At 47.6% G+C, this 23,931-nt stretch overlaps 1 protein-coding gene across 1 annotated transcript in view; it reads left to right on the top strand.

The window, feature by feature from the left end:
- The window catches only part of frmd4a (FERM domain containing 4A), a 773,221-nt gene that overhangs the window by 202,268 nt on the left and 547,022 nt on the right, over positions 1 to 23,931 (top strand). The gene's annotated exons all lie outside the window — the stretch shown is intronic.

The following is a 23,931-nucleotide window of genomic DNA, read 5'->3' as shown; positions in this document are numbered from 1 at the left end:
TACAGAGGGGCACAGAGAGTCTACAGAAGGACACAGAGAATATACAGAAGGACACAGAGAGTCTACAGAGGGACACAGAGAATCTACAGAGGGACACAGAGAGTCTACAGAAGGACACAGAGAATCTACGGAGGGACACAGAGAATCTACAGAGGGGCACAGAGAGTCTACTGAAGGACACAGAGAATCTACGGAGGGACACAGAGAGTCTACAGAGGGGCACAGAGAGTCTACAGAGGGGCACAGAGAATCTACAGAAGGACACAGAAAATCTACAGAGGGGCACAGAGAGTCTACTGAAGGACACAGAGAATATACAGAGGGGCACAGAGAGTCTACGGAGGGACACAGAGAGACTACAGAGGGACACAGAGAGTCTACAGAAGGACACAGAGAATATACAGAGGGACACAGAGAGTCTACAGAGGGACACAGAGAACCTACAGAGGGGCACAGAGAGTCTACAGAAGGACACAGAGAATATACAGAAGGACACAGAGAGTCTACAGAGGGACACAGAGAATCTACAGAGGGACACAGAGAGTCTACAGAAGGACACAGAGAATCTACGGAGGGACACAGAGAGTCTACAGAGGAGCACAGAGAGTCTACAGGGGGACACAGTGAGTCTACAGAGGGACACAGGGAGTCTACAGAGGGACACAGGAAGTCTACAAAGGGACACAGAGAATCTACAGAAGGGCACAGAGAGTCTACAGAAGGACACAGAGAATATACAGAGGGGCACAGAGAGTCTACGGAGGGACACAGAGAGACTACAGAGGGACACAGAGTCTACAGAGGGGCACAGAGAGTCTACAGAAGGACACAGAGAATCTACAGAGGGGCACAGAGAGTCTACTGAAGGACACAGAGAATATACAGAGGGGCACAGAGAGTCTACGGAGGGACACAGAGAGACTACAGAGGGACACAGAGAGTCTACAGAAGGACACAGAGAATATACAGAGGGACACAGAGAGTCTACAGAGGGACACAGAGAACCTACAGAGGGGCACAGAGAGTCTACAGAAGGACACAGAGAATATACAGAGGGACACAGAGAGTCTACAGAGGGACACAGAGAATCTACAGAGGGACACAGAGAGTCTACAGAAGGACACAGAGAATCTACGGAGGGACACAGAGAATCTACAGAGGGGCACAGAGAATCTACAGAAGGGCACAGAGAATCTACGGAGGGACACAGAGAGTCTACAGAGGGGCACAGAGAGTCTACAGAGGGGCACAGAGAATCTACAGAAGGACACAGAAAATCTACAGAGGGGCACAGAGAGTCTACTGAAGGACACAGAGAATATACAGAGGGGCACAGAGAGTCTACGGAGGGACACAGAGAGACTACAGAGGGACACAGAGAGTCTACAGAAGGACACAGAGAATATACAGAGGGACACAGAGAGTCTACAGAGGGACACAGAGAACCTACAGAGGGGCACAGAGAGTCTACAGAAGGACACAGAGAATATACAGAAGGACACAGAGAGTCTACAGAGGGACACAGAGAATCTACAGAGGGACACAGAGAGTCTACAGAAGGACACAGAGAATCTACGGAGGGACACAGAGAATCTACAGAGGGGCACAGAGAATCTACAGAAGGGCACAGAGAATCTACGGAGGGACACAGAGAGTCTACAGAGGGGCACAGAGAGTCTACAGAGGGGCACAGAGAATCTACAGAAGGACACAGAAAATCTACAGAGGGGCACAGAGAGTCTACAGAGGAGCACAGAGAGTCTACAGAGGGACACAGAGAGTCTACAGAATGACACAGAAAATCTACAGAAGGACACAGAGAGTCTACAGAGGGGCACAGAGAATCTACAGAGGGACACAGAGAATATACAGAGGGGCACAGAGTCTACAGAAGGACACAGTGAATCTACAGAGGGACACAGAGAGTCTATTGAGGGACAAAGAGAATCTACAGAGGGACACAAAGAGACTACAGAGGGACACAGAGAACCTACAGAAGGACACAGAGAGTCTACAGAAGGACACAGAGAATTTACAGAAAGGCACAGAGAATCTACTGAGGGACAAAGAGAATCTACAGAGAGACACAGAGGGACACAGGGAGTCTACAGAGGGGCACAGAGAGTCTACAGAAGGACACAGAGAATCTACAGAGGGACACAAAGAGACTACAGAGGGGCACAGAGAATCTACAGAGGGGCACAGAGAGTCTACAGAGGGACACAGAGAGTCTACAGAGGGACATAGAGAGTCTAGAGAAGGACAGCGAGAGTCGACAGAAGGATGCAGAGAATCTACAGAAGGGGTCAGAGAATCTAAGGAGGGACATAGAGAGTCCACAGAGGGACACAGAGAATCTACAGAGGGACACAAAGAGACTACAGAGGGGCACAGAGAATCTACAGAGGGGCATAGAGAGTCTACAGAGGGACCCAGAGAATCTACAGAGGGACACAGAGAGTCTACAGAGGGTCAAAGTGAATCGACAGAGGGACACAGAGAATGTACAGAGGGACACAGCGAGTCTACAGAAGGACACAAAGAGTCTACTGAAGGATGCAGAGAATCTACAGAAGGGCTCAGAGAATCTACGGAGGGACATTGAGAGTCCACAGAGGGACACAGAGAATCTACAGAGATACACAGAGAGTCTACAGAGTGGCACAGAGAATCTACAGAGAGCCACAGAGAACCTATAGTGGGACACAGAGAGTCTACAATGGGGCACAGAGAGTCTACAGAGGGACACGGAGAATCTAAGAGGGACACAGAGATTCTACAGAGGGACAAAGTGAATCTACAGAGGGACAAACTAAATCTACAGAGAGGCACAGAGAGTCTACAGAAGGACACAGAGAATCTACAGAGGGACACAGAGAGTCTACAGAGGGACACAGAGAGACTACAGAGGGACACAGAATCATCAGAAGGACACAGAGAGTCTACGGAGGGACACAGAGAATCTACAGAAGGGCTCAGAGAATCTACGGAGGGACATTGAGAGTCCACAGAGGGACACAGAGAATCTACAGAGAAGCACAGAGAGTCTACAGAGGGACACAGAATCATCAGAAGGACACAGAGATTCTACACAGGGACACAGAGAATCTACAGTGTGGCACAGAGAGTCTACGGAGGGACACAAAGAATCTACAGGGGGCACAGAGAATCTACAAAAGGACACAGAGAATCTACAGAGGAACACAGAGAGTCTACAGAGGGACAAAGAGAATCTACAGACGGGCACAGAGAGTCTATGGAGGGACACAGAGAGTCCACAGAGGGACACAAATAATCTACAGAGGGGCACAGAGAGTCTACAGAGGGGCACAGCGAGTCTACAGAGGGATACTGACAACACACAGAGGGGCACAGACAGTCTACAGAAGGACACAGAGAATCTACAGAGGGACACAGACAGTCTACAGAAGGACACAGAGAATATACAGAGGGACACAGAGAGTCTACAGAGGGGCACAGAGAGTCTACAGAAGGACACAGAGAATCTACAGAGGGGCACAGAGAGTCTACGGAGGGACACAGAGAGACTACAGAGGGACACAGAGAGTCTACAGAGGGACACAGAGAGTCTACAGAGGGACACAGAGAGTCTACAGAGGGGCACAGAGAGTCTACGGAGGGACACAGAGAGACTACAGAGGGACACAGAGAATCTACAGGGGGCACAGAGAGTCTACAAAAGGACACAGAGAATCTACAGAGGGGCACAGAGAGTCTACAGAGGGACACAGAGAGTCCACAGAGGGACACAAATAATCTACAGAGGGGCACAGAGAGTCTACAGAGGGGCACAGAGAGTCTACAGAGGGACACATAGAACCTACAGAGGGGCACAGAGAGACTACAGAAGGACACAGAGAATATACAGAGGGACACAGAGAGTCTACAGAGGGACACAGAGAACCTACAGAGGGGCACAGAGAGTCTACAGAAGGACACAGAGAATCTACAGAGGGACACAGAGAGTCTACAGAGGGACACAGAGAATCTACAGAGGGACACAGAGAGTCTACGGAGGGACACAACGAGACTACAGAGGGACACAGAGAATCTACAGAGGGACACAGAGAGTCTACGGAGGGACACAGAGAATATACAGAGGGGCACAGAGAGTCTACGGAGGGACACAGAGAGACTACAGAGGGACACAGAGAGTCTACAGAGGGGCACAGAGAGTCTACAGAAGGACACAGAGAATATACAGAGGGGCACAGAGAGTCTACGGAGGGACACAGAGAGACTACAGAGGGACACAGAGTCTACAGAAGGACACAGAGAATCTACAGAGGGACACAGAGTCTACAGAGGGACACAGAGAACCTACAGAGGGACACAGAGAGTCTACGGAGGGACACAGAGAGTCTACAGAGGGACACAGAGAACCTACAGAGGGGCACAGAGAGTCTACAGAAGGACACAGAGAATATACAGAGGGACACAGAGAGTCTACAGAGGGACACAGAGAATCAACAGAAGGGCACAGAGAGTCTACGAAGGGACACAGGGAGTCTACAGAGGGACACAGAGAATCTACAGAAGGGCACAGAGAGTCTACAGAAGGACACAGAGAATATACAGAGGGGCACAGAGAGTCAACGGAGGGACAGAGAGAGACTACAGAGGGACACAGAGAGTCTACAGAGGGGCACAGAGAGTCTACAGAAGGACACAGAGAATCTACAGAGGGGCACAGAGAGTCTACTGAAGGACACAGAGAATCTACAGAGGGACACAGAGAGTCTACAGAGGGACACAGAGAACCTACAGAGGGGCACAGAGAGTCTACAGAAGGACACAGAGAATATACAGAGGGACACAGAGAGTCTACAGAGGGACACAGAGAATCTACAGAGGGACACAGAGAGTCTACAGAAGGACGCAGAGAATCTACAGAGGGACACAGAGAGTCTACAGAGGGGCACAGAGAGTCTACTGAAGGACACAGAGAATATACAGAGGGACACAGAGAGTCTACAGAGGGACACAGAGAACCTACAGAGGGGCACAGAGAGTCTACAGAAGGACACAGAGAATATACAGAGGGACACAGAGAGTCTACAGAGGGACACAGAGAATCTACAGAGGGACACAGAGAGTCTACAGAAGGACGCAGAGAATCTACAGAGTGACACAGAGAGTCTACAGAGGGGCACAGAGAGTCTACTGAAGGACACAGAGAATATACAGAGGGACACAGAGAGTCTACGCAGGGACACAGAGAGACTACAGAGGGACACAGAGAGTCTACAGAGGGGCACAGACAGACTACAGAGGGACACAGAGAATCTACAGAGGGACACAGAGAGTCTACAGAAGGACACAGAGAATCTACAGAGGGACACAGAGAGTCTACAGAGGGGCACAGAGAGTCTACTGAAGGACACAGAATATACAGAGGGGCAGAGAGAATCTACAGAGCGACACAGAGAGTCTACAGAGGGGCACAGAGAATCTACAGAAGGACACAGGGTGTCTACAGAGGGGCACAGAGAATCTACAGAGGAACACAGAGAATCTACAGAGGGACACAGAATTACAGAGGGATAAAGAGAGTCTACAGAGGAGCACAGAGAGTCTACAGGGGGACACAGCGAGTCTACAGAGGGACACAGAGAATCTACAGAGGGACACAGAGAGTCTACAGAGGAGCACAGAGAGTCTACAGAGGGACACAGCGAGTCTACAGAGGGACACAGAGAATTACAGAGGGATAAAGAGAATCTACAGAGGAGCACAGAGAGTCTACAGGGGGACACAGCGAGTCTACAGAGGGACACAGAGAATTACAGAGGGATAAAGAGAGTCTACAGAGGAGCACAGAGAGTCTACAGAGGGACACAGCGAGTCTACAGAGGGGCACAGAGAGTCTACAGAAGGACACAGAGAATATACAGAAGGGCACAGAGAGTCTACGGAGGGACACAGAGAGACTACAGAAGGGCACAGAGAGTCTACAGAAGGACACAGAGAATATACAGAGGGGCACAGAGAGTCTACGGAGGGACACAGAGAGACTACAGAGGGACACAGAGAGTCTACAGAGGGGCACAGAGAGTCTACAGAAGGACACAGAGAATATACAGAGGGGCACAGAGAGTCTACGGAGGGACACAGAGAGACTACAGAGGGACACAGAGAGTCTACAGGGGGCACAGAGAGTCTACAGAGGGGCACAGAGAGTCTACAGAAGGACACAGAGAATATACAGAGGGGCACAGAGAATATACAGAGGGGCACAGAGAGTCTACGGAGGGACACAGAGAGACTACAGAGGGACACAGAGAGTCTACAGAAGGACATAGAGAATATACAGAGGGGCACAGAGAGTCTACGGAGGGACACAGAGAGACTACAGAGGGACACAGAGAGTCTACAGAAGGACACAGAGAACCTACAGAGGGGCACAGAGAGTCTACAGAGGGACACAGAGAGACTACAGAGGGACACAGAGAGTCTACAGAAGGACATAGAGAGACTACAGAAGGACACAGAGAATATACAGAGGGACACAGAGAGTCTACAGAGGGACACAGAGAACCTACAGAGGGGCACAGAGAGTCTACAGAAGGACACAGAGAATATACAGAGGGACACAGAGAGTCTACAGAGGGGCACAGAGAATCTACAGAGGGACACAGAGAGTCTACGGAGGGACACAACGAGACTACAGAGGGACACAGAGAATCTACAGAGGGACACAGAGAGTCTACGGAGGGACACAGAGAATATACAGAGGGGCACAGAGAGTCTACGGAGGGACACAGAGAGACTACAGAGGGACACAGAGAGTCTACAGAGGGACACAGCGAGTCTACAGAGGGGCACAGAGAGTATACAGAGGGACACAGGGAGTCTACAGAGGGACACAGAGAATCTACAGAAGGGCACAGAGAGTCTACAGAAGGACACAGAGAATGTACAGAGGGGCACAGAGAGTCTACGGAGGGACACAGAGAGACTACAGAGTGACACAGAGAGTCTACAGAAGGATACAGAGAGTCTACAGAAGGACACAGAGAATATACAGAGGGGCACAGAGAGTCTACAGAAGGACACAGCGAATATACAGAGGGGCACAGAGAGACTACAGAGGGGCACAGAGAGTCTACGGAAGGACACAGAGAATCTACAGAGGGACACAGAGAGTCTACAGAAGAACACAGAATCTACGGAGGGACATAGAGGGGCATGGAGAATCTACAGAAGGGCACAGAGAATCTACGGAGGAACACAGAGAGTCTACAGAGGGGCACAGAGAGTCTACAGGGGGGCACAGAGAATCTACAGAAGGACACAGAAAATCTACAGAGGAGCACAGAGAGACTACAGAGGGGCACAGAGAATCTACAGAGGGACACAGAGAATATACAGAGGGGCACAGAGTCTACAGAAGGACACAGAGAATCTACAGAGGGACACAGAGAGTCTACTGAGGGACAAAGTGAATCTACAGAGGGACACAAAGAGACGACAGAGGGACACAGAGAACCTACAGAAGGACACAGAGAGTCTACAGAAGGACACAGAGAATTTACAGAAAGGCACAGAGAATCTACTGAGGGACAAAGAGAATCTACAGAGAGACTCAGAGGGACTACAGAGGGGCACAGAGAATCTACAGAGGGGCACAGAGAGTCTACAGAGGGACATAGAGAGTCTACAGAAGGACAGCAAGAGTCTACAGAAGGATGCAGAGAATCTACAGAAGGGCTCAGAGAATCTAAGGAGGGATATAGAGAGTCCACAGAGGGACACAGAGAATCTTCAGAGGAACACAAAGAGACTACAGAGGGGCACAGAGAATGTACAGAGGGGCATAGAGAGTCTACAGAGGGACCCAGAGAATCTACAGAGGGACACAGAGAGTCTACAGAGGGTCAAAGTGAATCGACAGAGGGACACAGAGAATCTACAGAGGGACACAGCGAGTCTACAGAGGGACACAGAGAGACTACAGAGGGACACAGACAGTCTACAGAAGGACACAAAGAGTCTACAGAAGGACGCAGAGAATCTACAGAAGGGCTCAGAGATTCTATGGAGGGACATTGACAGTCCACAGAGTGGCACAGACAATCTACAGAGAGCCACAGAGAACCTATAGTGGGACACAGAGAGTCTACAGTGGGGCACAGAGAGTCTACAGAGGGACACAGAGATTCTACAGAGGGATAAAGTGAATCTACAGAGGGACAAAGTAAATCTACAGAGAGGCACAGAGAGTCTACAGAAGGACACAGAGAATCTACAGAGGAGCACAGAGAGTCTACGGAGGGACACAGAGAATCTACAGAGGGGCACAGAGAGTCTACAAAAGGACACAGAGAATCTACAGAGGGACACAGAGAGTCTACAGAGGGACAAAGAGAATCTACAGAGGGGCACAGAGAGACTACAGAGGGACACAGACAGTCTACAGAAGGACACAAAGAGTCTACAGAAGGACGCAGAGAATCTACAGATGGGCTCAGAGAATCTACGGAGGGACATTGAGAGTCCACAGAGGGACACAGAGAATCTACAGAGAAGCACAGAGAGTCTACAGAGGGACACAGAATCATCAGAAGGACACAGAGATTCTACACAGGGACACAGAGAATCTACAGTGTGGCACAGAGAGTCTACGGAGGGACACAGAGAATCTACAGGGGGCACAGATAGTCTACAAAAGGACACAGAGAATCTACAGAGGAACACAGAGAGTCTACAGAGGGACAAAGAGAATCTACAGAGGGGCACAGAGAGTCTATGGAGGGACACAGAGAGTCCACAGAGGGACACAAATAATCTACAGAGGGGCACAGAGAGTCTACAGAGGGGCACAGAGAATCTACAGAGCGACACAGAGAGTCTACAGAGGGTCACAGAGAATCTACAGAAGGGCACAGAGAATCTACAGAGGAACACAGAGAATCTACAGAAGGACACAGAGAATCTACAGCGGAACACAGAGAATCTACAGAGGGACACAGAGAATTACAGAGGGATAAAGAGAGTCTACAGAGGAGCACAGAGAATCTACAGGGGGACACAGCGAGTCTACAGAGGGACACAGCGAGTCTACAGAGGGGCACAGAGAGTCTACGGAGGGACACAGAGAGTCTACAGAGGGGCACAGAGAGTCTACGGAGGGACACAGGGAGTCTACAGAGGGACACAGAGAGTCTACAGAAGGTCACAGAGAATATACAGAGGGGCACAGAGAGTCTACAGAAGGGCACAGAGAGTATTCAGAGGGACACAGAGAATTTACAGAAGGGCACAGAGTATCTACAGAGGGACACAGAGAATCTACGGAGGGAAACAGAGAATCTACAGAGCGACACAGAGAGTCGACAGAGGGACACAGAGAATCTACAGAAGGGCACAGAGAGTCTATGGTGAGGCAGAAAATCTACAGAGGGACACAGAGAGTCTACAGCGGAGCACAGAGAGTCTTCAGAGGAACACAGACAGTGATAAGTGAATGGGCAAAGACTTGGCAGATGGAATAGCAGAAGAAAATGTGAGGTTATGCACTTTGGCAGGAAGAATAGAGGAGCTGAATATTATTTAAATGGAAAAAGACTTCTGAAAGCAATGGAACAGGGAGATTTTGGTGATTTCCTTGTCCATGAATCACAAAAGACGAGCATCCAAGGTCAGTGGGTATGGGAGAATGCAATTGGAATATTTGTCTTTATTTCAGAGGGAATGGAATATAAAAGTAGGGAGGTTTTGTTAAAACTATGCAAGGCAAGCGTCAACCACAGCTGGAATACCGGGAACAGTTGTCAGCCCCTTACGTAAAGACATATAAACTGCCATTGGAGGCTGTCAGAGAAAGTTCCCTCTGCTTATACCAAGAGGAACTTCATTGTGACAAGGGGTTGAGTAGGTTGGGCCTGTACTCATTGGAATCTAGGAGAATGAGGGTTGAGCTTATTGATATAAGATTCTTAAGGGGCAGGTAGCTGTGGAAACATTGTATCCTCTTGAGGGAGAGTCTAGGACCAAAGGACATCATCTTCAAGTAAAGGGGCTGTATATTTAAGGCAGAAATGAGGAGGAATTTCTTCTGTCAGAGTGGAGTGAATGTGTGGAATAATTCATCACAGAGGGCAGTCCAGGCTGGACCATTATCTCTAAGCTCTTTCTGGTTCCCAGATACAGTTCATTCTTTATCTTAAGCAGAAATATTTCTGGTGCTAAGGAATTTAAGCTCCAATGACTGATAGCCCTCAGAACCTGAGCTCCCACTCCGTTCCCTCTGAACTCACCACTTTTTTTAGTCCCATGGTTTATTGTGTGCTAACTGTACCCTCTGACCTGTGTCCTCTGACTTCAAACAATCTGTGCTCAGCAAAAGACTCACTTTTATCAGTTACACCCCCATCTCACTGATGTTGGGTGTGACATGATATTGAACTCTTCTTCCATTATCTTTACCTCTGTGTCCAATTCTTTAGTCTGGAGTCCTTCCTCCCCCTCCTTGATGGAGCCGTTCACTCATTCCTAACACTCTCCTTCCCCGAGATTCCTCCCCTCAAACTCTTACCTAACTTTGACTTTTTCATTGAGAACAGTCAATGTGACCTCAGCCTCCTCAACTGGTGAGGGGGGAGGTGTGGGCGCAGGTTTTACAGTTCCTGCGGTGGCAGAGGAAAGTGCCAGGATGGGAGGGTGGGTTGTAGGGGGGGGTGTGGACCTGACCAGGTAGTCACGGAGGGAACAGTCTTTGCGGAAGGCGGAAAGGGTGGGGAGGGAAATATATTCCTGGTGGTGGGGTCTACAACCCACCCTCCCATCCAAGGCCCTAAAGGAGCCTGCCACATCCATCAAAGTTTTACCTGCACATCCACTAATATCATTTATTGTATCCGTTGCTCCCGATGCGGTCTCCTCTACACTGGGGAGACTGGGCGCCTCCTAGCAGAGCGCTTTAGGGAACATCTCTGGGACACCCGCACCAATCAACCACACCGCCCCGTGACCCAACATTTCAACTCCCCCTCCCACTCTGCCGAGGACATGGAGGTCCTGGGCCTCCTTCACCGCCGCTCCCTCACCACCAGACGCCTGGAGGAAGAACGCCTCATCTTTCGCCTCAGAACACTTCAACCCCAGGGCATCAATGTGAACTTCTACAGTTTCCTCATTTCCCTTTCCCCCACCTCACCCTAGTTCCAAACTTCCAGCTCAGCACTGTCCCCATGACTTGTCCGGACTTGTCCTACCTGCCTATCTCCTTTTCGACCCTATCCATTCCACCCTTTCCTCCCTGACCTATCACCTTCATCCCCTCCCCCACTCACCCATTGTACTCTATGCTACTTTCTCCCCACCCTCACCCTCCTCTAGCTTATCTCTCCACGCTTCAGGCTCACTGCCTTTATTCCTGATGAAGGGCTTTTGCCCGAAATGTCGATTTCGAAGCTCCTTGGATGTTGCCTGAACTGCTGTGCTCTTCCAGCACCACTAACCCAGAATCTGGATTCCAGCATCTGCAGTCATTGTTTTTACCAAACTCCTGGAATTCCCACCCTAAGGGCATTGTTGGTCTACTTACAGCACATGGACTGCAGTGGTTCAAGAAGGCTGCTCATCTTCTTAGGGGGCAACTCGGGATGGGCAATAAATGCTGGCATTACGCAGCTATGCCCATGCTCCGTGAATCGATAAAAAGCAAATTTAAGTCAGCAAGCATTTCAAATGTGAAGCTTATAACCAGCCTTCCCTCCTCTCCCAACCAGCCTTCATCAGCTGTGACTCCACATAACCTTAAAGAAGATAATTACTAAGAAATGCAAATTCATGAAAAAGACCTTGATTTCATTTGTCTACGATTTGTGAATGTGGCTGTTGGCAGGTGGTGGCTGCTCCTTGTTGCAGAGAGACAGCAGCAGAGCAACAGATACTGGGACCAATGTGAAATTATACGTCAGCTGTTGTCACTGGAGTCTGCAGTGAAAACCTATTATTCGGCCTGATTTAGAAGCTAGGTTTGTATTCAGGTAGATATCCCAAAAGGAAAGGTCGGTTTGTGTGGAAATCAACTGGCAGCAATTTGCATTTTGGATGCAGTCTGTCGTTAAAAAGCAGGCGACTTTGTTAAAGGTAGAACTCTGAAAGAGATTGATGATCTCGAAGGTTTTTATGAAGGCCTCTTCTCCCTGCTTTGTTCTGCCAGTGTCATGGCAACAGCTTGATGCTCACTTTGTTTAGTCCGTCTATTCCCAACTGCCTGAATGCTTGATTCTCGATATGAGGGATGCCAGCTGATCTCAGCCTCCTAATTAGCAGCATCTTCTGGAGAAGTCGTTGCTGTTTCTTGGAGAGGATTAATCCCAGACATTACAAGATAGACCTGATTACTGTTCCTCAGGGACACCAGCCGAGGGTGCACAGCTTTTTTGGTTGCTTCACTTGCGCTATCTCTGCTGAATATCAATGTGTGCGCGTCTCTCCTCCTCTTGGTTAAGTTGCTAAATCCGAATCTTTATAGATGCTTGAAATAGGTCTTGCACAGTGGGAAGGAAGGGAAATGGTTTCAGTGTGAGGCGGGAAGAGACAACTTTCACTTTTACATTTGGTATTTACAGTCAGTCAGGGAATACTGAGTGATAGGAGCATGCCAAGTTGTGTTTTACTGTAAACTCCATCCAATGACATTCACCCAGTTCTTGGACATATTTTCAGTTTGTAGCCAATGATACACAAAGCTGGTTTTGAGGGAAATTATGGATGTGTTGGTTGATCACAGCATAAAAAGGAACAATCTATATTTATAGAATGCCTCTTTGACTGCAGGATGTCTACAGGCATTTCACAGCCAATGAACTGCCTTCTGAGAGCTAGCCTCCTGTAATTAAAGGATGTGGCAGCTAATTTTCACACGGGCCATTCTCACAAACACCCCTGGATGAGGGCTAACTAGCAGCCTGACTCCCAAAGGGTAACTCACCTCGTTTTCTTCAACATATTGGGCTGAGAGTTGCAGCCAAAAGCTTGGGTCAATCTCTCATCGAAAGACAGTGCCTCTGACAGTGTAGCACTTCTCGGGCGGTTGCTCAGCTCGTTAAAGGGGAACCCCAGCCCCCAGAGCATTCAAACCAAGAGAATGGAGGGCTGCTACCAAATGAGCACCTGCTGACGTGGTGAGTGTGAGACGCACTGCGGTAACTCGTCAAGACTCCTTCCAATGCACTGACCAACCCGGTAACCTCCTAGAAGGACAGGGGCAGCAGATACATGGGAACGCCACCCCCTCCGAGCCACTCACCATCCTGACTCAGAAATATATCAGCCATTCCCTCACTGTCACTGGGTCAAAATGCTGGAACTCCCTCCCTCAAGGCATTGTGGGTCTACCTACAGCACATGGTCCAAGGAGGCAGCTTCCCCACCACCTTCTCAAGGGGCATCTGGGGACAACCAGGAAATGCTGGGCTGAGCCAGTGACCACCCACCCATGTCCAGTGAAAGAAGTAAAGAGAATTCTTTAGATATTTGTTGATGTTAAAGCTGACAAATGGCATTTAGCCCAATTGTGAAGGAGTGAAAGCTCTTGCTGAATGTAAGTAAAGATTGTCTTCGTTCGAGGAGGACACTTGACTATTCTCAGCCCTCTTCACACTTGCCTGTTCCTCTCTGAAATTGCTGATTGGCTGGAAGATGAGAGCACGGATCGAACAGGCCTATGACACCGGCCCTAAGCCATTTCAAATGTTCTGGAGTGGGAGATGCTGAGAAATGTTTCCACTGTCTGGAGAATCTGGAACTCAGGCTGTGTTCTTCGAAGAGGTTGTTTGGGATTGAAGGGAAGAGAAATTTTGTTGTTGTGAATCTCTCACTCTCTCTTCGTTGCGCTGTTACTCTGTATATTTTAGATGGAGCTCAATAAACCTTTGGAGATTTTGCGAATCATAGGGTCTACAACTAATGTGGGAAGGTGGAGTTTAGCTGAAGGATCTTCATAATCCAGGAGCAAGCTTGAGAGCCTGAATGGCCGAACCCAACTCTTAAATTTTAAAATTTCTTTCCACCAGGTTGTAGCCAAACCTGAGCGATTTGAGACTCTTTATTTCTGTATTCACTGCAATATCCAATTCTGCATTTACCAGAGAATCCCTGCAGCTTGGAAGCAGGCCATTCAACCCATTAGGTCCACATCAACCTTCCGAAGAGCATCCCACCCAGACCCAACCCCCTATCCCTGTAACCCTGCATTTCCCATGGCTAACCCACCTAGCCTGCACACCATGGGCAATTTAGCAAGGCCAATCTACCTAATCTGCTCATCTTTGGTCTGTGGGAGGAAACCCATGCAGACACATGGAGAATGTGCAGACTCTACACAAACAGTTGCCTGAGGCGGGAATCGAACCTGGGTCCATGGCATTGTGAGGCAGCGGTGCTAACCGCAGAGCCACTGTGCCAGATCGCCACAGTGATGTATGTTCCAAATTGTACTGTTTGACAGTGATCAGGAGCATTAACCTGGGGCTGTGTTCATTGCTGCCATTGACTGACCTAGAGTGCCCGAAACCTCATCCTAGCCAAGGTCAGATCACTCAGGACAAAGTGGATTGAAATCCAAGGTCCGTCAAGTGAGGTTCATTGTAAAATCATAAAGGGCTGCATTTGGGACGAATCAGAAAACGCCACCTTACATTTCTTTGGAACTGTAAAGTGCATTGAAGTTAATCCATCCTCATCATTACTGTGTGGGAGGAAGGAATCTACAGTATGCCTCAGTGGGTTATTGTGATTCCAGTGTGTACAATAGTGAGAAGTGTATTTTGTGCTTCCCTATGTGAATGCTGGCTTGTCCCATATGTGGCGATAAGGAAGTAATAAAGAGCTGAATTCAGAATGGAACAGACTCACCACAATGCAATTATTTTACAGACACGAGCTACATGACCCTTGTGGGCACCTTGTCATAGAGTCATAGAGATGTACAGCATGGAAACAGACCCTTCGGTCCAACCCGTCCATGCCGACCAGATATCCCAACCCAATCTAGTCCCACCTGCCAGCACCTGGCCCATATCCCTCCAAACCCTTCCTATTCATATACCCATCCAAATGCCTCTTAAATGTTGCAATTGTACCAGCCTCCACCACATCCTCTGACAGCTCATTCCATACACGTACCACCCTCTGTGTGAAAAAGTTGCCCCTTAGGTCTCTTTTATATCTTTCCCCTCTCACCCTAAACCTATGCCCCTCTAGTTCTGGACTCCCCCACCCCAGGGAAAAGACTTTGCCTATTTATCCTATCCATGCCCCTCATAATTTTGTAAACCTCTATAAGGTCACCCCTCAGCCTCCGACACTCCAGGGAAAATAGCCCCAGCGTGTTCAGCCTCTCCCTGTAGCTCAGATCCTCCAACCCTGGCAACATCCTTGTAAATCCTTTCTGAACCCTTTCAAGTTTCACAACATCTTTCCGATAGGAAGGAGACCAGAATTGCACGCAATATTCCAACAGTGGCCTAACCAATGTCCTGTACACCTGCGACATGACCTCCCAACTCCTGTACTCAATACTCTGACCAATAAAGGAAAGCATACCAAACGCCTTCTTCACTATCCTATCTACCTGCGCCTCCACTTTCAAGGAGCTATGAACCTGCACTCCAAGGTCTCTTTGTTCAGCAACACTCCCTAGGACCTTACCATTAAGTGTATAAGTCCTGCTAAGACTGGCTTTCCCAAAATGTAGCACCTCGCATTTATCTGAATGAAACTCCATCTGCCACTTCTCAGCCCATTGGCCCATCTGGTCCAGATCCTGTTGTAATCCGAGGTAACCCTCTTCGCTGTCCACTACACCTCCAATTTTGGTGTCATCTGCAAACTTACTAACTATACCTTTTATGCTCGCATCCAAATCATTTATGTAAATGACAAGAAGTAGAGGACCCAGCACCGATCCTTGTGGCACTCCACTGATCACAGGCCTCCAGTCTGAAAAACAACCCTCCACCACCACCCTCTGTCTTCTACCTTTGAGCCAGTTCTGTATCCAAATGGCTAGTTCTCCCTTTATTCCATGAGATCTAACCTTGCTAATCAGTCTCCCATGGGAAACCTTGTTGAACGCCTTACTGAAGTCCATATAAATCACATCTACTGTTCTGCTCTCATCAATCTTCTTTGTTACTTCTTCAAAAAACTCAATCAAGTTTGTGAGACATAATTTCCCACGCACAAAGCCATGTTGACTATCCCGAATCAGTCCTTGCCTTTCCAAATACATGTACATCCTGTCCCTCAGGATTCCCTCCAACAACTTGCCCACCACCGAGATCAGGCTCACCGGTCTATAGTTCCCTGGCTTGTCTTTACCGCCCTTCTTAAACAGTGGCACCACGTTAGCCAACCTCCAGTCTTACGGCACCTCACCTATGACTATCAATGAAACAAATATCTCAGCAAGAGGCTCAGCAATCACTTCTCTAGCTTCATCATCGATGGGGAAGTCCTCAGAAAAAGTACAAGTGCTGCATAGGAGGGGTTCGAGAGTTTGTAATGCAGGGAAGGCACCTTATTGAAACTGTACAGTTTGGAGCATGCTCTGACAGCTGTTGCTAGTCAAACACGTTCAACATTCACAGCTGGATGGAAGAGATCATGTGGCAGAGTGGCTCAGGTCTCTGTTGCTCAGCTGGAAGACCCATTCCAGGACGATAAGATCTTCAGAGATAGGAGCTGAATTAGGCCATTTGGCCCATTGAGTCTGCTGCACCGTTTGACCATAGCTGATTTGTTTCTCAGCTTCATTCTCCCTCCTTCTGCCAATACCCTTGATTCCCTGACTAATCAAGAACCTTGATTTTAAAGACACTCAATGACTTGGCCTCCACAGGCCTTCCCTCATTACCACTGGAACAGCGTGGCTCCTATGGTCATTTCTGAGGGGAATTTGGAGCTGTCCATGGGTTTGGAGCCAGACATAGGACAGCTAAGGATTGCAGCTTTCCTTCCCGAAAGGACACTCAAGAGCCAGGTGTATTTTCACGATAATTAGTTGTGGTTTTATGATCAGTGTTAGCAGGAGGGAGTGGCATTTTAGTAAGGTCACTGGGCTAGTGATCCAGAACCCAAAGCCAGAGCTCCAGTTCATAGCTTCAAATCCCACTGTGCCAGATGGTGAAATTTAAATTCACCAAAAATCTGGAGTAGACACCTGGTCTGATGAGGACCATGTGTCAATCTTTGTAAAAACCCATTTGTTTCACGAACGCCCTTTGGGGAAGGATACTGCCGACCCTATGTGTGGCTCCAACAATGTGGTCGACTCTGAGCCGCAAATAGGGTTGGGCAATAAATGCCAAGCCTGAGAATGAATGGAAAAGAAGAATTAATTTAATTGGATTTAATTTTCACCATCTGTCACAGTGGAATTCAAACCCACATCCTTGCTGGACTATTTTCCAGTGATGTTACTAGGAAGTCACCACTAGTAGTTCATGTCTAAAGGTGTATTCATTGCACAGCCCAAACAGGGCTATTAACCTGTCAATTCTATTAATGAGGAGCATCTACTGATCATCTCCCCTTGATACGGACATTACTCCTCAAGTTCAGTTCTGACAACCTGTTCCAGGGAGAAGGTGAGGACTGCAGATGCTGGAGTCAAACAGTGTGGTGCTAGAAAAGCACAGCAGGTCAGGCAGCATCTGAGGAGCAGGAGAGTCGGTGTTTTGGGCATAAGCCCTTCATCTTGGTTTGTCTGCCTCACATGTCACTAGCAATGGGAAAGCATCTGAGATCCTGGATGGAAATCTGTGTGGTCCCACTTTATCAAAAAAGATATTAGTACAAGAACCTCAGCTGCAAAGCTCAGGTGGAAGTTATTTTGAAAGAAGCTCAAACATGCCCAGCCATGGTTTTAGAATGTTTGTGAGTGTTTTATAAAGACCTCTGTGGGACCTTTCAGATCATGTGATGGAGACGGGTGGGAATGTTACTTTTGTATAAATGAAGGTTATCTATGGATGATGGGGGAAGGGGAAGGTGGGACACATTGGGCATATATTATGAGCCACTTATTGACACTGGTGGTGAGTTGACAGTTCTAAAACTATATAATGTCTCACTCTGTGAACAAATCTAAAACTAAATAAAGACTGACTTCTGGTCTCCTCCCTCATCAGTTAGATTGAAATGACAGCAGAGAATGGTTATCTCTAAAGGGGAAGGTTTAAACCTAAAAACATGTTTCATTATCACTATTATCCAAATATAGGCAGCAGACTATTTGTAAGCAATTTGCTGATAGTTCATCGAGTTTGTTAAGAAGTTTAGGTATGATATTTGAATAGATAAAGAAAGTATACACCCCTGACGATTGGGGATGGCTCACTGATACCAGTGGACACAGGAAACATGGAGGAGCTGTTGGGGCACTCTTCCCAGGATCTTCCTTCTCACCATCTGGTCCGTCTTCCTTCTAGAGAAGACAACTCCCTATCGAGCTTTATCATCTACAAGGGGAGGGCCTGGTGAGGATTCTCCTCTGCCCCACCCCCCAGTTTGCCCCTTGTTGGTGTATAACCCCCAGTCTGCCCCTTGTTGGTATATTAACCCCCAGTTTGTCCCTTGTTGGTATATTAACACCCAGTCTGTCCCTTGTTGGTATATTAACCCCCAGTCTGCCCCTTGTTGGTATATTAACCCCCAGTCTGTCGCTTGTTGGTGTATCACCCCCAGTCTGCCCCTTGTTGGTATATTAACTCAAGTTTGCCCCTTGTTGGTATATTAACCCCCAGTCTGTCCCTTGTTGGTATATTAACCCCCAGTCTGTCCCTTGTTGGTATATTAACACCCAGTCTGTCCCTTGTTGGTATATTAACCCCCAGTCTGCCCCTTGTTACTATATTAACCCCCAGTCTGCCCCTTGTTGATATATTAACCCCCAGTTTGCCCCTTGTTGATATATTAACCCCCAGTCTGCCCCTTGTTGGTATATTGCCCCCCAGTCTGTCCCTTGTTGATATATTAAACCTCAGTTTGCCCCTTGTTGGTATATTAACTCCTAGTCTGTCCCTTGTTGGTATATTATACCCCAGTTTGCCCCTTGTTGGTATATTAACCCCCAGTCTGTCCCCTGTTGGTATATTGCCCAACCCCAGTCTGCCCCTTGTTGGTATGTTAACCCCCAGACTGTCCCTTGTTGGTATATTAACACGCAGATTGCCCGTTGTTGGTATATTAACCCCCAGTTTGCCCCTTGTTGGTATTTTAACCCCCAGTTTGCCCCTTGTTGATATATTAACCCCAGTCTGTCCCTTGTTGGTATATTAACCCCCAGTCTGTCACTTGTTGGCATTTTAACCCCCAGTTTGCCTCTTGTTGGTATATTAACCCCCAGTGTGCCCCTTGCTGGTATATTAACCCCCAGTTTGCCCCTTGTTGGTATTTTAACCCCCAGTTTGTCCCTTGATAGTATATTAACCCCCAGTCTGTCCCTTGTTGGTATATTAACCCCCAGTTTGTGCCTTGTTGGTATATTAACCCCCAGTTTACCCCTTGTTGATATATTAACCCCAGTCTGTCCCTTGTTGGTATATTAACCCCCAGTCTGTCACTTGTTGGTATCTTAACCCCCAGTTTGCCCCTTGTTGGTATATTAACCCCCCAGTTTTCCCCTTGTTGGTATATTAACCCCCAGTCTGTCCCTTGTTGGTATATTAACCCCCAGTTTGCCCCTTGTTGGTATTTTAACCCCCAGTTTACCCCTTGTTGATATATTAACCCCAGTCTGTCCCTTGTTGGTATATTAACCCCCAGTCTGTCACTTGTTGGTATCTTAACCCCCAGTTTGCCCCTTGTTGGTATATTAACCCCCCAGTTTTCCCCTTGTTGGTATATTTACCCCCAGTCTGTCACTTGTTGGTATATTAACCCCCAGTTTGCCCTTTGTTGGTATCTTAACCCCCATTCTGTCCCTTGTTGGTATATTAACCCCCAGTTTTCCCCCTGTTGGTATAAAACCTCCAGTTTGCCCCTTGTTGGTATATTAACCCCCAGTTTGTCCCTTGTTGGTATATTAATCTCCAGTTTGCCCCTTGTTGGCATATTAACCCCCCAGTCTGTCCCTTGTTGGTATATAACCCCCAGTTTGCCCCTTGTTAGTATATTAACCCCCAGTTTGCCCCTTGTTAGTATATTAACCCCCAGTTTGTCCCTTGATAGTATATTAACCCACAGTCTGTTCCTTGTTGGTATATTAACCCCCAGTTTGCCCCTTGTTGGTATAGTAACCCCTAGTGTGTCCCTTGTTGGTATATTAACCCCCAGTCTGTCCCTTGTTGGTATATAACCCCCAGTTTGCCCCTTGTTGGTATATTAACCCCCAGTCTGTCCCTTGTTGGTATATAACCCCCAGTTTGCCCCTTGTTGGTATATAACCCCCAATTTGTCCCTTGATGGTATATAACCCCCATTTTGCCTCTGGTTGGTATATAAACACCAGTCTGTCCCTTATTGTACATAACAACCAGTTTGCCCCTTGTTGGTATATTAACCCCCAGTTTGCCCCTTCTTGGTATATTAACCCCCAGTCTGTCCCTTGTTGGGATATTAACCCCCAGTCTGTCCCTTGTTGGTATATTGACCCCCAGTCTGTCCCTTGTTGGTATATTAACCCCCAGTTTGTACCTTGTTGGTATATTAACCCCCAGTCTGTCCCTTGTTGGGATATTAACCCCCAGTCTGTCCCTTGTTGGTATATAACCCCCAGTCTGCCCCTTGTTGGTCTATTAACCCCCAGTCTGTCCCTTGTTGGGATATTAACCCCCAGTCTGTCCCTTGATAGTATATTAACCACCAGTCTTTCCCTCATTGGTATATAACTCCCAGTCTGCACCTTGTTGGTGGTTTGCCCCACAGTTTATCCCTTTTTGGTATATTAACCCCCAGTATGCCCCTTGTTGGTATATAACCCCCAGTCTGCACCTTGTTGGTGGTTTGCCCCCCAGTCTGCCCCTTGTTGGTATATTAACCCCCAGTCTGCCCCTTGTTGGTGGTTTTCCCCCCAGTTTATCCCTTGTTGGTATATTAAGCCCCAGTTTGTCCCTTGTTGGTTTATTGCCCCCCAGTCTGCCCCTTGTTGGTATATTATCCCCCAGTTTGTCCCTTGTTGGTATATTAACCCCCAGTCTGCCCCTTGTTGGTATATTAACCCCCAGTCTGCCCCTTGATGTTATATTATCCCCCAGTTTGCTCCTTGTTGGTATATTAACCCCAGTCTGCCCCTTGTTGGGATATAAACCCCCAGTATGCCCCTTGTTGGTGTATAACCCCCAGTCTGCACCTTGTTGGTGGTTTGCCCCCCAGTTTGTCCCTTGTTGGTGGTTTGCCCCCCAGTTTGTCCCTTGTTGGTGTATTGCCCCCCAGTCTGTCCCTTGTTGGTATACTTTATTTCAAGAGGATGGCAGTTTACGCTGGTCTGAATCACTCTAGGTGTTGACCCTGGGGAGTTACTCATGATGCCAAGATGACTTTAACCCCTTGCCCACCTCTATTTGTAGGTTCATTCCCAATCCTTCTTAAGACCAATACCCATTTTTAAATAACCTGTTAGGGAACCAGTCCTGTTTTCCCAAACACTGGATTGATAATCAGACAATGAGGGGTTGAGAAATCATTGACATCATTTCAATGGAAAGTCTTGAACCTCGGTGATTTCTGTGACCTTCCTTTTGTTTTCATGCATTAGAGATTTGTTATAAGTTTGTCAAAGACAAAACTGCTTAACCTGGTTCATGAAGGCAGCTCACCCCCACCTTCTCAAGAGGCAACTAGGGATGGGTAATAAATGCTGGGCCCAGCCAGCATTGTCCATGTCCCACAATGAAATATGAAAGATTGAAGATTAAAGGTGTTCAGTTTTAAAGGGAACCCCAGTTTCACACAAACCCTGAGGAGGTTTTGTGAACAATGACTAAAAGCACTGAGTGCTGTTCATTAGATAACAATCAATGTTCACAGGTCGGGGTAACATTGAGGGCCGAAGGGCCTGCACTGCGCTATGACGTTCTATGTTCTGTGTTCTAATTTTAATTCTCATTGACAAGGTGACAGCCCCCAACCCCAGTCTGCCCACCTGCCTGTTCTATCGATAGGATGTGTATCCTTGAATATTTCATCGCCAGCCCTGATTCCCTTGCAGCCACGTCTCTGTGATACCCACAACCTGCCGATTTCAAGCTGACCTCCAAGCACATACTGTGTACATTTAAGTCCAACACCCTTGGGTCCAGCAATGACTGCCCCCCTTCTCAGAGTGGTCCCCTCACCTGCTGTGCCAGAAGTTAGATTCCTGACCCTTTCCATCCCCTCTTTTTCTGGAAACTTGAATAACCTCTGTTGAGACCTCTCCACCTTTAACTTTTTCCAGAACTTTCCACACAATTGAAACCACCCTTCCTGGTCCAGCTACATTGGCCTGCTTTCTTAACCACGATGTCAATGCCCCTACGTCCTCAAGAGGCTCAGGAAATTCAGCATGTCCAAAAAGACTCTGACCAATTTTTATCGATGCATCATAGAAAGCAACCTATCTCATGGAATACAGGGATAACTAACCATTTGGATACAGAACTGGCTCAAAGGTAGAAGACAGAGGGTGGTGGTGGAGGGTTGTTTTTCAGACTGGAGGCCTGTGATCAGTGGAGTGCCACAAGGATCGGTGCTAAGTCCTCTATTTTACATAATTTATATAAATGATTTGGATGAGAACATAAGAGGTACAGTTAGTAAGTTTGCAGATGACACCAAAATTGGAGGTGTAGTGGACAGCGAAGAGGGTTACCTCGGTTTACAACAGGATCTGGACCAGATGGGCCAATGGGCTGAGAAATGGCAGATGAATGCGAGGTGTTGCATTTTGGGAAAGCAAATCTTAGCAGGATTTATACACTTAATGGTAAGGTCCTTCGGAGTGTTGCTGAACAAAGAGACCTTGGAGTGCAGGTTCATAGCTCTTTGAAAGTGGAGTAGCAGGTAGATAGGATAGTGAAGAAGGCATTTGGTATGCTTTCCTTTATTGGTCAGAGTATTGAGTACAGGAGTTGGGAGGTCATGTTGCGGCTGTACAGGACATTGGTTAGACCACTGTTGGAATACTGCGTGCAATTCTGATCTTCCTATCGGAAAGATATTGTGAAACTTGAAAGGGTTCAGAAAAGATTTACAAGGATGTTGCCAGGGTTGGAGGATTTGAGTTATAGGGGAGAGGCTGAACAGGCTGGGGCTGTTTTCCCTGGAGCATCGGAGGCTGAGGGGTGACCTTATAGAGGTTTCTAAAAGTATGAGGGGCATGGATAGGATAAATAGGCAAGGTCTTTTCCCTGGGGTGGGAAGCCCCGAACTAGAGGGCATAGGTTTAGGGTGAGAGGGGAAAGATATAAAAGAGACCTAAGGGGCAACTTTTTCACGCAGAGGGTGGTACATGTATGGAATGAGCTGCCAGAGGATGTGGTGGAGGCTAGTACAATTACAACATTTAAGAGGCATTTGGATGGGTATATGAATAGGAAGGGTTTGGAGGGATATGGGCTGGGTGCTGGCAGGTGGGACTAGATTGGGTTGGGATGGGTTGGACCCAAGGGTCTATTTCCATGCTGTACATTTATATGACTTTATGACTTCCCAAAAAATATCAGGGGTGAGAGAGGATTAAAGATTGACATTGCTTTTGGAAAATGAATGTTAGGAAAAAGAGAACTCTGAGATCAAATGGACTGATGCAAGTTATTAATGATTCTGATTGTCTCCTGAAAAGGAATTCTAAAGGATTGTTGATGATTCCAGAAAAGGGCATTTTGAAGTGAACTATTCTGAAGAGAATATGGAAAAATCACTGTTTCCCTCATTGATTTGTTTCACAATATTGTTTGTGAATATGATTTAAAA

Source organism: Chiloscyllium punctatum, chromosome 44, assembly GCF_047496795.1.
Source record: "Chiloscyllium punctatum isolate Juve2018m chromosome 44, sChiPun1.3, whole genome shotgun sequence".
Classification (NCBI taxonomy): Eukaryota; Metazoa; Chordata; class Chondrichthyes; order Orectolobiformes; family Hemiscylliidae; genus Chiloscyllium; species Chiloscyllium punctatum.
This window is presented reverse-complemented; position numbering and strand designations above follow the sequence as displayed.